Source organism: Phalacrocorax aristotelis, chromosome 1 (genome assembly GCF_949628215.1).
Source record: "Phalacrocorax aristotelis chromosome 1, bGulAri2.1, whole genome shotgun sequence".
Taxonomy (NCBI): domain Eukaryota; kingdom Metazoa; phylum Chordata; class Aves; order Suliformes; family Phalacrocoracidae; genus Phalacrocorax; species Phalacrocorax aristotelis.
Genome location: NC_134276.1, coordinates 95,409,507 through 95,423,246, shown reverse-complemented (window position 1 = coordinate 95,423,246; position 13,740 = coordinate 95,409,507). Strand labels below are relative to the sequence as shown.

General features: G+C 42.6%; 2 long non-coding RNA genes across 2 annotated transcripts in view; both read left to right on the top strand.

Annotated features, from left to right (window-relative positions):
• LOC142059440 (uncharacterized) overlaps positions 1 to 6,833 on the top strand; it is a 37,803-nt gene extending 30,970 nt beyond the window's left edge. Inside the window, exon 3 of the long non-coding RNA XR_012661342.1 lies at positions 6,745 to 6,833. This is a non-coding gene — a long non-coding RNA (uncharacterized LOC142059440). The remainder of the gene's footprint in view (positions 1 to 6,744) is intronic.
• A 1,650-nt stretch (positions 6,834 to 8,483) lies between these two features.
• LOC142059438 (uncharacterized) lies at positions 8,484 to 12,545 on the top strand. Its single transcript, XR_012661341.1, has 3 exons — positions 8,484 to 8,566; positions 9,456 to 9,496; positions 12,455 to 12,545. It is a non-coding gene; the product is annotated as an uncharacterized LOC142059438 (long non-coding RNA).
• Positions 12,546 to 13,740: the final 1,195 nt, after the last annotated feature.

Sequence of the window (13,740 nt, the reverse complement as noted above, 5' to 3'; positions counted from 1 at the left end):
TGTACTCTGAGTGAGTGCTGCTCAGCTGTGCCTACTGCAAAGGCCAAAGCCCACCTGCCCACCAGCGGCTTACCTGTGGTTGGGCTTGCAACACTAGAGCCAGGGGAAAAGCAAACACTAGGGGTGTCACAGAAACAGGACTGCAGCCTGAGCCGGGTAAATTGCAGGCCTTGTGGTGATCGGGGCATCAGAGAACACGTTCACTGTGGCCTGGATAAAATGACTGCAAAAGAAATTTAAAAAAAAATAAGGATTTTTAAGCTCCATGAATGTTTGGACAGAAGAGAGGAAGTGCTCTCTTTTCATGCCTCCGCAGTAGAAATGGCTGCTGGTGAATGATGACTCCATCAACTGAAATTTTTGCTTGGAAAGTTATAGATCTTTATAGATCTATAGAAAGTTACTGATATATAGTTATAGATCAGTAGCCAGCCTATTATTAACAGCAAAGCAGAAGTTTTGTAACAGAGCAGGCATCCCACTTCCAAAGCAGGGGTTTTCCATCCATGACCCACAGTCTCACTGGGCCCTGTAAGGTGAGGTTGAGCAATAGCTCCCTGCTCTGCTGAACCTGATTAAAGTGTTTCCAATTAACAGCTCACCAGTAATGGGGGGACTGTGAGAGGTTGTCAAGGCTGATAGTGGGCCACTTTTTAAAATTCTTTAAGAATCCCTGTTCTCACAGCAGAGGTGTGTCTTTTAATTATGTTTTAATCAAATCCTTTTTATAAATAGTTAAGAACACAGCTTTAGGTAGCCAACCAGTTCTCCACCTAGGCAGTAACCTCTTGCTCATTTCATTTCAGCAAAGTACTTAAGTAAATGCTTAACTTTAACCACCTGAACTGTCCCGCTGGAGCCACAGAGATGACTCATGAACTAAAGTTAGGCCCCTGCTTGCATATCTTGCTGACTGTGGGCTTCTGCAGCATCTAGTGCCAGATGTTTGGGAGAGGAAATGAAAGAAACTCTGTAGTGGACAGTTAAGGGAATAATTTACTAACAGAGGAAACTTTGTATTGCTTCCAAATATCTGAAATGTGATCTAATGTGACTGTAGATATTTTGGTAGTCCAGACATAGGTTTAGACCATTCTTAGTCCAACTTAGGTCTTGATCTTTTATGTTCATTCCCCTGGTTTCTTCTTTAATGCTCCAGACTGTCTACATTCGGCTTTACCAATTTTGGGCTTTTGTCCTAATTTATGCATGCATTAATATTCTTCATGCACTTACCATTAAGTAGAAAATTGCTGGGTAAGAATGTATAATAGAAGAATGAAAAATGCTATGCTCAGTAGATGTAACCCTGCATTGTAGAAAGGCTAGAGTAAAAGATGGTAGGGTTTCCACTATACCTCTACTTTTGCAATCGATATGCTGGTTTTCTTTTCTTTTTTCTTTTCTAGCATACTCATCTTTCATTTGGATTGTCTTCGGATAGCTCATTAAGGGAACACAGCACAAGTCATTCACGAATAGCAGTGTTGGGATAGTGTTAACAGGAGACTTCGGCCTGAAAATCTCACAACAATTTTCTATGCCATTATGGCACCACCCATTACAATGAGGTCTTTGATTCAGATTACACAACCCCACACAATGACACTGGTCAGCTAATACAGTCAGAGCCCAGTTTTAAACGCAGCCCTTCCCACAAATCAACGCACAGGTGGGATACCTCCGATGTATCCTGCATAGGATGCATGAGACAATTGTCACCTGTAGGACCTCGTCCATTTTGTAGAAGTGCTGTTTGTTTGTCTAGCTCTGGGTTACATGGTTTTTAGAGAAAAGTATTGCAGACTTGTGGCAGGTTGACATAATCTCAGAGAGAACAAGTGAAAGATTTATTAGGGGAATCTCCTTCTCCTTGAATGCAGCCTTCTCTGAGGGCTGACACTTCATTTCTTCCCAGTGCCACCTCCAAGGGCTTTAATTTCCAAGTGACAGCAATAGAATAAACCTTGGCTGTCTCCTGTCTTCTTCACCAGTGTGGACGTAGCCCAGTGCCTCCTGAAACCCCCCTGGACTGTTCATACACAGATGACCATCTCCGATTTTAGCTGAGTTACTTTCACTGGGCCAAATTGTCTGAGTTGCTGTTCTATCTGCTAGTAATTTCTGCAGAGACGTCAAGCACTGCCTGGGTCTAATGCTTACTTTAAAATCAGGTTGCTCCAGCACAGGCCTGAGACAGACTAGAAGGGGACTGCGTAGGAAGCCTTGTCCTGCTAATGCATGGCTGGGGGATTTTCTGCAGGGGAGTGGAGGCCTGCAAGACAGCCCTTTCTGCGAGCACCAGCTTCATTTTGAAAAGCACTGGAGAAATAGTACACAAGAGGCCACACTCAAAATATAACCGACTGCTTTAAATTCCTTCTGTATGAGTTCTGCCTTTCCTTAACGTCTACGGGAACTCTGCCAGTAATTGCCCTTGTGCTACGGTTTCTCCCTTTATATTAGTGTCCAGCAAGGCCTGATCTCCACATCAAGTCAGAACAAGGCACAGCCCTGGTTTCTAGTCTGAAACAGCAAAGTTATTGCGAATACATACCTTATTCTTGACCTTACTTCCATCCTATATGACAGCTACTTTTAGTTATGTCATATCCTATATGGCAGACCTCTCCTCCTTGCTGACGCTAGAAGGGAAACAAAGGCTTGTTGTTTCTCTGAAGTAGTAGAGTTACTCTTAGTTTCCGTCCAGAAAAGCCCTTCCCACCATTTACTCTGTCCAGGGAAAGATCATAGATACCAGTGGATGAAACATTGACCGATATTTTAGAAAGTTCTTCCACTGCTGTTTGAGCAGAGGAGACAGGAAGGGAATAAATGGCTATAGTTCTTCAGTCCAACCAATTAGGTAGGCCTAATTGCCTAAAAAGTCCTTTAGCTGTACCTTTTTTGAATTTTTACGCAGCTTGCACTCTACTTACATGCCTATACGATATGCACAGCCACCATCAGTGTTGCTCCATACTCAGTCTAGAATATAATTCAGAACAAAAATGAAATACTCAGCTAGGCAAGGGCATTCAGAAAGGTCGTATGCTTTTTTCCTCTAGTGGAGAAGGAGGGTTTCTGCGGTAGTTCCTCTCTTTTGTGGCTTTTGAGCAGGGTTTTACCAAGAAGCCATCCCTGTGGGGAATTCTCACCTCGCTCCGGGCAGCTGCCATCAGGGCCAGCAGCGCTACTGAAGGGGCTATGTAACATGCAGAGCCACCATCAGTGCGGCTTGTACTGCATCACCCTGCTGTGAATGAGGAAGAAGGAAAGGGAAAGGATGCAAAATCCCCTTGGCTCCTTGTGCAAAGAGCAGCTGCAGTCCAACTCCTGGAACTCAAGACTGGGTCTGTGGGTCTCCCCTGATGGGGCTCCTGTTTGGGTTCATCGTGTATTGCAGCAGGAGGCTCGCTGCTTGGCAAGAAGTGAGAATGCCTTCATACAGAAAAGCTGCAGCTTTCTAAATAATGTGACAGCTCCCATTCCGGATTGCATCCTAAACCCTGATGGGGGATGCGGCCAGGGTAGCTGCTGCCCCTGACCAGGTCCTGATGCCAGCTGGGTCCTTGACACCAAGGTCTTAAGGCACTTTCCCAGCCCTGGGAGGTCCTAAGCCAGGGGAGTAGGTAGTATCATTTCAGAGAGACGTCCCCTTTAGCTCAACTCAGCTGATGAGAAAAAACAACTTTGCCCCTCCAGGGAGTTTAACTAACATTTGCCTACTGTGGTTCAACCAACAAACCAAAATGTTGCAAGTGGCCCCTCACCTGTAAGGAGGACTGGAAGAGTGATGCACAGAGTTTGGGCTGCAGTCAGCCCCTTCAGTCCTGCTCAATGAATGTGGTACGCATCTTTGAAAAAGCAAAAGGTGTCCCTGGATTTGGACAGCAAATACTTAACTTTCTGCTAGGCTTAACCACAATAGCTTCACAGCTCCAGGTTCTTTGCTGTAGGCATTGGATATATGACTGTGCAACTCTTTTCAGGCTCACTCTGTTGTGTTTTTTTTTTTAATATTACTGTCTGCATTTATGGGTGAATTGTTTCATATCTGCATATAACAAATTAAACATATATTAAAAGTAGCAACATCAAAACAGCTTAGTCAAGTAAAGAGACTATAGCACAAAACAGCTTTATTGAAAAAGCATCTTGTAATGCTCATTTCATTCTTGTAAACAATGCATCTTTTTTAAATGTGGACTGCAAAAATTACACACAATACTTTGGTTCAGGAATCTGCTGGCTGATTTTCTGAATCACTGTTTTTAATATAGGGACTGTGGGCGTCTAAAAAGGGTTCTATATATAATTCTGAAGAGCCATCTCATTCAGTTGCTGCAACTTACTTTACCAGTTTCTCCTGATTCATTTTTTTCTGAATGCTGAGCATTTTAAGAGTACAGATTGAGCAAAAATGCTCTATATAGATCATTATAGTTTGCAGCTCCGTGACTTCCCAAGAGGTTATTATATTTCAAGCAGTGAGAAACAACTCTTACTGAGTAAGAAATTATGCCATTGTGCAGTATTATTCAAGCAATTAGAAATCATACTGTGTACAAAATACCGGATCTCTAGGTCTAGCAATTTCTGGTGTTGTATCATGCCTACTTAAGTGTGTAGCTACAGCAAAAGAAGTACTATGTTAACAATACAGCCATGTTAAACCAATAGACTAACAGATTCAGAAAAACAACAATATACTGTAATTGCAATGCACCTTTCCATTGGCTTTAGACATCTCAAGTCCCCATTCCAGAATCTCCTGGATTCTTAATTACTCTGCCATTCATAAACTTTCCATCCAGTCAGGAGAGTAAGGTATATTTCTTTGAAACCCATCACAGCAAGATTTCATAGCATGGAGAAGAAGTCCACAGGAAGCAAAAGGTAACATGCACTTTCCTTTCACAGAACTCATGACTGATCCAAAAAGCCCAAAACTCGGTCTTGCTTTTTTCTTGAATAGTACCACAGAGTGCCATAAAACTAAGCAGAGCATTTCTAAGTATTTCCTTCTGAAGACCTGTAGTCAGCCTTTTTCTTTAGAAAATTAAGTTGTATCAGCATATTAACTTGAAGCATCTTGTTAAACCCAGCTTTGCAAATTATATAGACAAGGGTTAAGCGGGCCAAAGCTTAACAATTACCCAACTCTTAGGGTGGATCTTGTTCACAGGTAGAAGCAGAAACAGACTAATTTCTTTTTAAAGTCAGTTAGGAGACTTTTATTGGTATCAGCTTCATCCAATAAGCTCCCAGGCATATTAGAGTGATATTAATGAAAAAAAGTCTCACAACATGCCAGTGCAGTATGGAGGTACAAAAGCATTATTAATATCTACCTAAAATTCACATGGTCAGTGCCAGATACGAACACAGAAAGAAGAGTTACCATCCTTAATGCTTTTGGGATGCAGCTGCTCAACTAGAAAATGTTCCCCTAAAGAAGCAGGAAATCATGTTGCATTCTGGTCCAGAGTTTGAAAACCATGCTCAGCTGTGTGGAGGTGGGCACATCTATGCTCTAAACCATTTTAAGGCCCAGAGAGCAGCATGGTGTTACATCAGTGTTTCCTCACAGCATAGGAGCGAGGACGTGTGTCTTGACTCATCCCTTCGTAACTGCTCAATGCATCTGGCAGATAGCCAGCCCATCACCAAAGTCTCAGGTCGGTGCATCCTGCCCTGTGGCGACCGTGCCCTGTGTCCCTGGGGAGGAAGGAGACACACTGTGAGTTAAGCCTTGGTGATCCTTCTCCACACCTATGACCTTCAGATATCACCGAGGGACTTCCTACCATACACTGAAATTGGCAGGCACACTTGGGGGGCTTGGGAGCACCTGTGACAGGTGGATGGCTGCAGGACTGGAGGATCCAGTGGGGCACTGGACCAGTCTGGCCCAGGAATCCCGTGGTTTTGGGAATCAGTGCAAGTCACTCTCTGACACTGGGCCTCTTTGCTATAAAAGCACCAGTGTTGGGGGGAAGGAGAGAGTGAGAGAGGCAGGAAAGCACAAACACTTCTGTATGTAATGTCTACATTTCATAAGGCTTTCTGTTACCATGGCAATGAGCATGGTATAAATACCTAGGCAGATCTCCCTTGTGGCAGCGCGTTCTGCTGCTCCTGTGCTGCAGGGCCAGTCTGCACACAGATATTTTGATGGCCTTCTCAGACCCTCTCTGGTAAAACTGTCAATGATTTTGTTCAATCTCACACCCATAGTCCAGTAGGCAAAGGTGCTCTTTCCACTTCACCACAACTTACTTTCTGGTCCCTCCAAATAAGCAAATATTTTTTTTAACATAAAGATGGAGGATTGCATCCTTATTAACTTGTATTGCGGCTAAATAATCAATATGAAGAGCTACATTCTGGTCGCTTTAGTTATATTTGAAGTCAGATTCAGCACAAGCAGTTCCAATAAAAATTTAGTGCAATCAAAATTGCTAATGCTGTTGAATTCTGAGTTGTAAAGGAGTTTTAACAGGTCGGGGTTAGGCAGTCACAGAGAAGCATAGCCTTAAGCTAAGTGCAATAATTTTTAAAAAGTGCCTATGTTTCATAACACAGAAACCCTTCAATTGATTTTTCCAGGATGTGTACAGTCTTGCATGAGATGCAGACAGAAATGGGTGGATTTTGTTTTAAAATGTCAAGCATGATCCTATGTATGGAACCTAAACACCTTATTTTAAAAGGCTCACTGCTTCCTTATTCATTTCGCAGGTATGGTAATTGCAGTGACCAGATTTGCCAGGACATCTCTTTTCCATTCACCCCCTGCTTTTTGAGCATACAACTTAGAAGAGGAAAACGAAACAATGGAAAGATATATATTTTTCCGTATATTACATCTCTGCAGGAAGACAAACTACTTCAGATGGAGAAAAAGTGTGTCTTAAATGAGGTTTTCTCTAACACCAAGGTAGCTAATTCAAACTCAAATCCAAGCTAGGACAAGAGAGTTGGTATTTTCCACATAAATTAGTTGGGTAAGTTACACATGGGAATCCCACATAGGTTAAAACAACCTGATGTGTGGAAAAGACAACAAAAATGTCAAGCTGCCCGATTTTATCTCATGATAGTTAACAGAAGATCAAGACAAAATGGGAATGAGAGAAACATGCCTTGAAACAAATCCATACCAGAATGAATTTAATCCTGTACTCTTCCAGCTCCTAGTAACAAGTGTGTAATATGGAAATTTGGGGCTGGGAACAGGAGGAGAGTCATGGAAAAGCCAGGTGATGGGATGAAAGAAGCCTCCCTGGTACCTTCCTGGTACAAGCATCACGTCACTTCTGACAAATTGAAGTTTTCCAGAGCAGCACTTATTTTCCCTTTAACTTCTGAATGATACAGGGAAGAGGTCAATACAGCCCAAATGTGAGGAAGAAGCAAAAAAAGTGAATGCCCCTCTTAGCCATCTGGGATGGATTTGCAGCTGATATCATGAAGAGTAATATTTTATTTATTCTAATTTCTTGGCCCTCTTAAAATAAGTCTGAATTCTTCCTCCTCCTTTTTCCTTTTGTTTCCTCACTCTTCATTTCTAAGGCAAACAATTAAAAGTAACAAGGCTGAACAAGAGAGAGCACCAAATGAGTTTGGAAGAGGAAAATCTGTGTTGGCAGTGAGTGAGAGCTAGTCAAGGTGTATGTTTATCACACTAAGTGTATTTGAGACACAGTTCTAATAGAATTGTACTGAGTCACATGCTAAAAATTAGTAACAGCTTGTACAACTCTTCACACTAAATAATTTCCAGGTACTTTTATACTGAAAACTCCTCCAAGAACTGGGAAACTGAATTGACCTTTCCTTGGATGCAGGTGAGGTGATTCATATAGTGACTGGAGGGGGAAAGGGACATGGCATGAGTCACTTCTGCTTGTTATATGACAAGCACCTTCTACTAATTGGTTGCTTAACCAACTTTCATTTCCATCTGCCACCCTTTGACCACAATAGAGCATGTAATCCACAGTATGTGGCTTGTACTTGCTTCTTAACAGTGAAATACGTTATGGAGGCTATTCAGTGGAGTCATACAACATGAAAGAGAAACAGAAAATACTTCTTTGTGCTGAAGAAACACTTCTCGGCCATTGGCTTGATTCTGATCTGAGACCTATCCTCTCAGCTGAAGCCAATGGAGATGCAAAAATGCATGAAAAATGGTTTCCTGATCACCTGGTTCTTTCAGGCATTAACCACTTCTAATAATGAATATCCCACTGAGTTAGACCTATAGTCTTTCTAGCCCAGCATCCCTCTCTCCGATAATGGCCAGACCTGGATGCCTAGAAAAGTTTAGAAAAAGAGGGCAAGCATATTCCCAACTTTTCTGTGTCTCTAGCAGCCTATAGCTCGTGGATTTGCCTGTTCTTATATTCCCGGGACAGTTTTCCTGTACCATGAGGTTATTCTTTTTACAGGGAGAAGAATCTGCCAGCAAACTACAAGGACTACAATTGTTCATTGCTTTTGCCCTGTACGTGCTCCCACACGCTCTCCTGAAGATCAGAGGCAGCTTTTGCCAAAGGTGAAGGCTGCTCTGTAACTCTGAATGTTCAAAGTGGGTTCCTAAGAGTCTTACCTTGTGCAGGGACTTTCCCTAGCCATTTGTCTAATGGCAGAGAAAGGGCTTCTGTCCCTACGAGCTGAGACTGCTGCTTTCATGAAGGAAGTACGTACATGTATACGTACTGATAATGGCTCCATCATCCCAGGTGATGCCGTTACATTTGGGCATAGCCCACCAGAATGAAACAAAGTTTCCTTGCAAATGGGGATATGCTAACCAGAGACACGGGAAGAAAAAACTTTAAAAACAATCTAAAAACCATACTACACTTAGGCAAGTACTGCAACTTAAAAAGTGTACATTTGGTGAATGATAAATAAAAAATACTAGGAATGAGTTGAAGGGTTTTTCTTAACATTTCCCTTCCATGTGAGCAGAATGTTAATTGTGTCTCTGATGTGCCAACATCAGCTACACACGCAGATAATTTCTCTGAGAAGCGTTTTTTAACTTTTTAGTCGGAACATCTGCACCAAGGTGATCATGGCGTTGAGGTGGGAACACAATCACTTCTCTGAGAGTGACAGTGTCACCGCTGTCTATCGGTGACGCACTCTGTAAAAAGACACATTCTTCCACAAAGCTTTCCCAGTAACTTTAGGCAGCTATAGGCAGGATATCCTCTGATGTCACATAGTCTGATGGGCTGATATCAAGGGCATAAAAACCAGGATGTCCTACATACAGTCTTGCGTTAGCTTGGAAGCTGGACATGGTTACCCGTCACAGGCTTTTACATATCTATCAAATATGGAACATGGAGCCCTGGAGTGTGTTAGAGATGGTTTTATAAACAGCAAGAAGGGGAAAGAAATGCAAGTCTCTCCTTTTCTCTGTTCGATTTCAGGAGTGGGGGTGAGTTGGGCATGCCTCGCCACGGTCTTTACAGTGAGTAAAAGCATTTTTTCCTCTGCTGTTATCACCAAGAGGTGATATTCATGTGACTGCTCTGCATTCAGCTGGCACCTTTGACAGTCTTGCCTGCACTCTGTCCACCAGCACTTGGAAGTGTCCTGTAGCCTCAGATTAAAGGAATGACTCTAAAGCGCCGGTGCATGCTGCTGCCTAATGGCTAGCTGCTCCATCAAGTCTTGCCTGTAGGAAGGTTGTGGTAGCCTGGGAGAGTACTCCTACACATAGATACGCACATTCAGAATAACAGTTTGTGATGATTTGGGAAAAAGCCAGGACAGCCAGCAGAGAATCTGCAGCAAACTGGGACTATACCTGTGGGGATTAGTAAGGGGAACATTTTGCCTAATGTCAGAGGAGATTTTAAAATGGACAGAGAAAGGAGAAGACATATTTTTTGCAAGATACTGAAACCTAAAAAAAAAAGGAGCAATCCTTCTGCAACAGGATCCATAAAAACACACTCCATGATCCAGGTAAATTTGGTATGGTCCTCTCCTTACTGTGCTATTACATCCCTTGATGTTAACTATAAAGGCAGCAATATATGTGCATGCATATAGTTGAGTGTGGCAGCACTGAGGAGGATGAGAATGGAGCTTCTTCCTTTCTGTCTGCCTTTTAATTAAAGAAAAACAAAAATTCAAAGCCTTGGTGTTTGGTACTGATCTCCACATTTGGCATCTGGGATTGGTTCTGCAGGCCTGCCGTGTGCAGATCCCCCTCCACATCTCTGCCAGAGCCGCACACACACAAGTGCAGCATCCAGCCCCAGGTGCTGCTGTGTTCTTGCTTCCTGGGGATATCATCTCCTGATAGCCAGGAAGAAAAACAAAATAAAAATCCAACCGGGCAGCTGAGGAATTGACTTACAGAGTTAAAATTCAGAATAGAATACAGCAATGCCCGACTACCAAACTGTTGCATTTGCTAAATATTTAAGCAGACAATGCAAATAATTGCAGCTAAACCCAATTCTTTCTGAGAAAAGAATACAGAGCGACAGGACAGGATGCTGTTTGGCTTATGTTAGGCATATTAAATGAATCTTAGCCAGTGTTGATAAGTCTGTCAATCCACAAGAGGGGGAAAAATGCCTTAAAGGAACTAATCGTAGCAGGGAAAAGAAAATCTGTATTCAGGATGGTGCTCTGGGTACTGGATTGCAGCACCAATGGAGAGAGTGGAGGTGGAAGGGAGAAGCAATACTATTCCATATTGCTGTGCTGATTATCAGGCAAGGTAGCTGAGGCATTGTGAATTATTTAACTTCAAATTGGTGTGTAAACAATATGTTAACTCTGATATTTTTAAGCTTTTTTAAACAGTATTTTTAGATTCAAGAAGTGAGAAACATGTAAGGAAGCTCACAATTATTTACTGGAAAAGAGCACAGAGCAGTTGCCTCTGTTGTTTCTCATGGATTCAACACAATGGCATGAAGATAATCCTTACCTAAAGAGCAGAGGGCACTGACGGGGTGGTGTTCTAACTCCACTTCTGTTGTTCTAGCTGAATAAGGTAGCATTTTTAAAAGCATTCAAGTGCAGTTCTGGTGGAGAAGTCATATGTCTGAGTAGTTAGCTCCATGTGGTGCCAGACTTAACAACCCCTGCTGAGAGGCAGTGCCACATTTACATGACTGTACAGGCCTCTGGACTGGAGCTGGATAGTAAGCCTTATTTTCAGAGTTACTAGGTGCCATACAAAAATAAATATTTAGACATCTACACATACAAATGCACAGCTGAAGGATTTACAAAAGTGCTTACTTCATTAGGCACCTACTCTTAAATCAATATGAACCTTAAGTAATGAAATCCTAGAACTCCCGCTAAGCATGGTGTTTGGTCTCCCCCCTAAATATTCTGTAAGATCTGGCCCGCTGTCAGGTCTTGTACGTGTATGGCCCACTTCTCTCCGAAAATGGGATGCAGGGTTCTGTGTCATGTAGATATTTTTATTATTTCTATTGTTTTCAGACACCTACCTGAAGAAGCGATCAAATATAAGATCACGTGCATAATCTCTAACAGGGCAGCATTTTTACTGCTGCCCATGTCAGCCTGTGGCCAAGACTCACTTCCTTTTCCATTGCTTCAGGACATTATGCTGTGAGGATGAACAGAAGATGTCCCAGGCAAGGAAAGATACAGAAAGGCGGTGGCACATCCAGGGCAGCAAGGAGCACAGCTCCGGTGTCAGTACCAGCCATGGGAGCCCCTTGGTAGGGCTGGCCATGCTGCTGCGCAGCCCCTTCGGTCACCCTGGCAGAAAGCAAGCCCACGAAGTATGTCAGCGGTATTGAGCAATCAGGTCCTATGGAACGCTGTACTTTCTGCAGGAGTGGAGGGTGATGTCCTTTGACTTGGCAATGACATTCACAAGTCATTCTGGAGACTCCCAGATTCACGTTTATGAGGTTTCTAGTGCAACTGCCCAGCTTCTCCTTTTAATTGTCTCCTCCTTCTTCTTTTTGCATTAACTTAGGTAGCCTTGGACTTAGACACACATCTGCAACAAACTCTAGACTCAGTCGCTGAACTGGATGTCAGTAACAGTCAGATAACAACCCGGCCTACTGTATATGTTAACCGCACCTCACAGCTGAATAAAGGGTTGATTAAGAGCAATCACTGTAAAGCGCTCTGTAGAGACTTTTCTACCTGTGACTGATAGGCAGACCATGCCCCTTTCTTACCATCTGAGGAATTTGCACTTGACCAGACTTACAAGTGTATTTATGATTTCCAGGCTTTATTATTGTAATTCCCTATTCCTGCATATACAATTGGCAAGTTTAAAATGAAAATCAATTCAGAACGTCACATCTTCTCAAAGGCACAGCCTGCAACCATCCTTTATATCCTATCCTCTCCTCTGCTGCTACCCTGAATACTGCAAAAAATTGAAAAATTCTATTTTCCTTTCCAGGACTTTCCAAGATAACCTACCTAAGGGCTGGCTGCACAGCAGTGTGTCATTTGGATCTCCCACAGCAGCTCCAATGGACAACTGTATAGAGGAAGTTTGTGTCAGGGCAACAACTGAATGTTTTAGAAGTGATCAGGAACAACTACACTTGAGGAAAATTCCAGATTATTTCTTTAGCTCTAGTCCTATTATTTACCATTTGTGAGGGATACCCAGGCTCCCATAAAGAGTGCTATAGAGCCACATACTTAGAAAAAGTGAGAGGAAATCGTATGCATACAGAATACATAGATATGGACAACATCTCCAAGAATTCTTTAAAAAGATGCTCAAACTACCAGGTACAATAAAACAATCTTATAACCTGGAAGTATCATACAAATATTTTAACTACTTCAGAAAAAAAAGAGAGGACTGCTGAAGTGTCAGGATTACTAAGTACTTACTGCAAACACCACTGATAATTAAACCACTTTTTTTTTTCCTCTATTTATCCATTTAATAATGCAAATGTCTTTCTGCAACCAGTTGAATTCCAGCTGTACTTGCTCCATCCTGAAGGGCAAAGCTGTCAGCACACATGGCTCTACAACACAGTGCAATGGGCACGTTTCATCTCTGGGGCAAGATGTGGCAAATCTCAAGGGAGCATTTCATCCCAGCTGCACTGCGGAGTTCACCTCATGCTCTCATACAGAAAATATCCTGGAGTTCGGTGGTGTGGAAAGGGGTCAGTGGCTCAGCTATTTGATTAACATAATGGCTAGTGTCTTCCATGGAGAAGAGATTGTACCTGAGAGGATATAAGCAATATCAACTCTGAAATTACCCTTCCAGCCTTGCTTGTGCAAGAGGGAAGTTTCTCCTGCGTTGCATTATCTGAAAGCCAGCAACCCAGTTGCACAGGCCGCTGAGGTTCCATTGGTTATTCTAAAAGGCTCCATGAAAGGTAATTATGAAAAGATTTGTTACAGGAGAGAAATTTTTAGGGATCTGCAAACTGAAAAAAAAAAAAGGCTGAAAATCACAGGTTTAGGGTGCTGCCTTCTTCCTTCCTTCCTTGAAGCCTCTGCTGGCAAGGTATGGAAATTCTTTCAGTTATCTCCAAAAATGACAGAAGATGAAGGCACTCAGCACCCTGTACAATCAGGTACTTAATGTCCTTACCCTCCCTGGGGCTCTGCCACTGACAGCAAATGAACTAATAGCTCCTGCTGCTCCCACCAGCCTGGTTCTCTGTGTCATCCACCTACACACACTCACACATTCATTCTTTCCCTCATCAT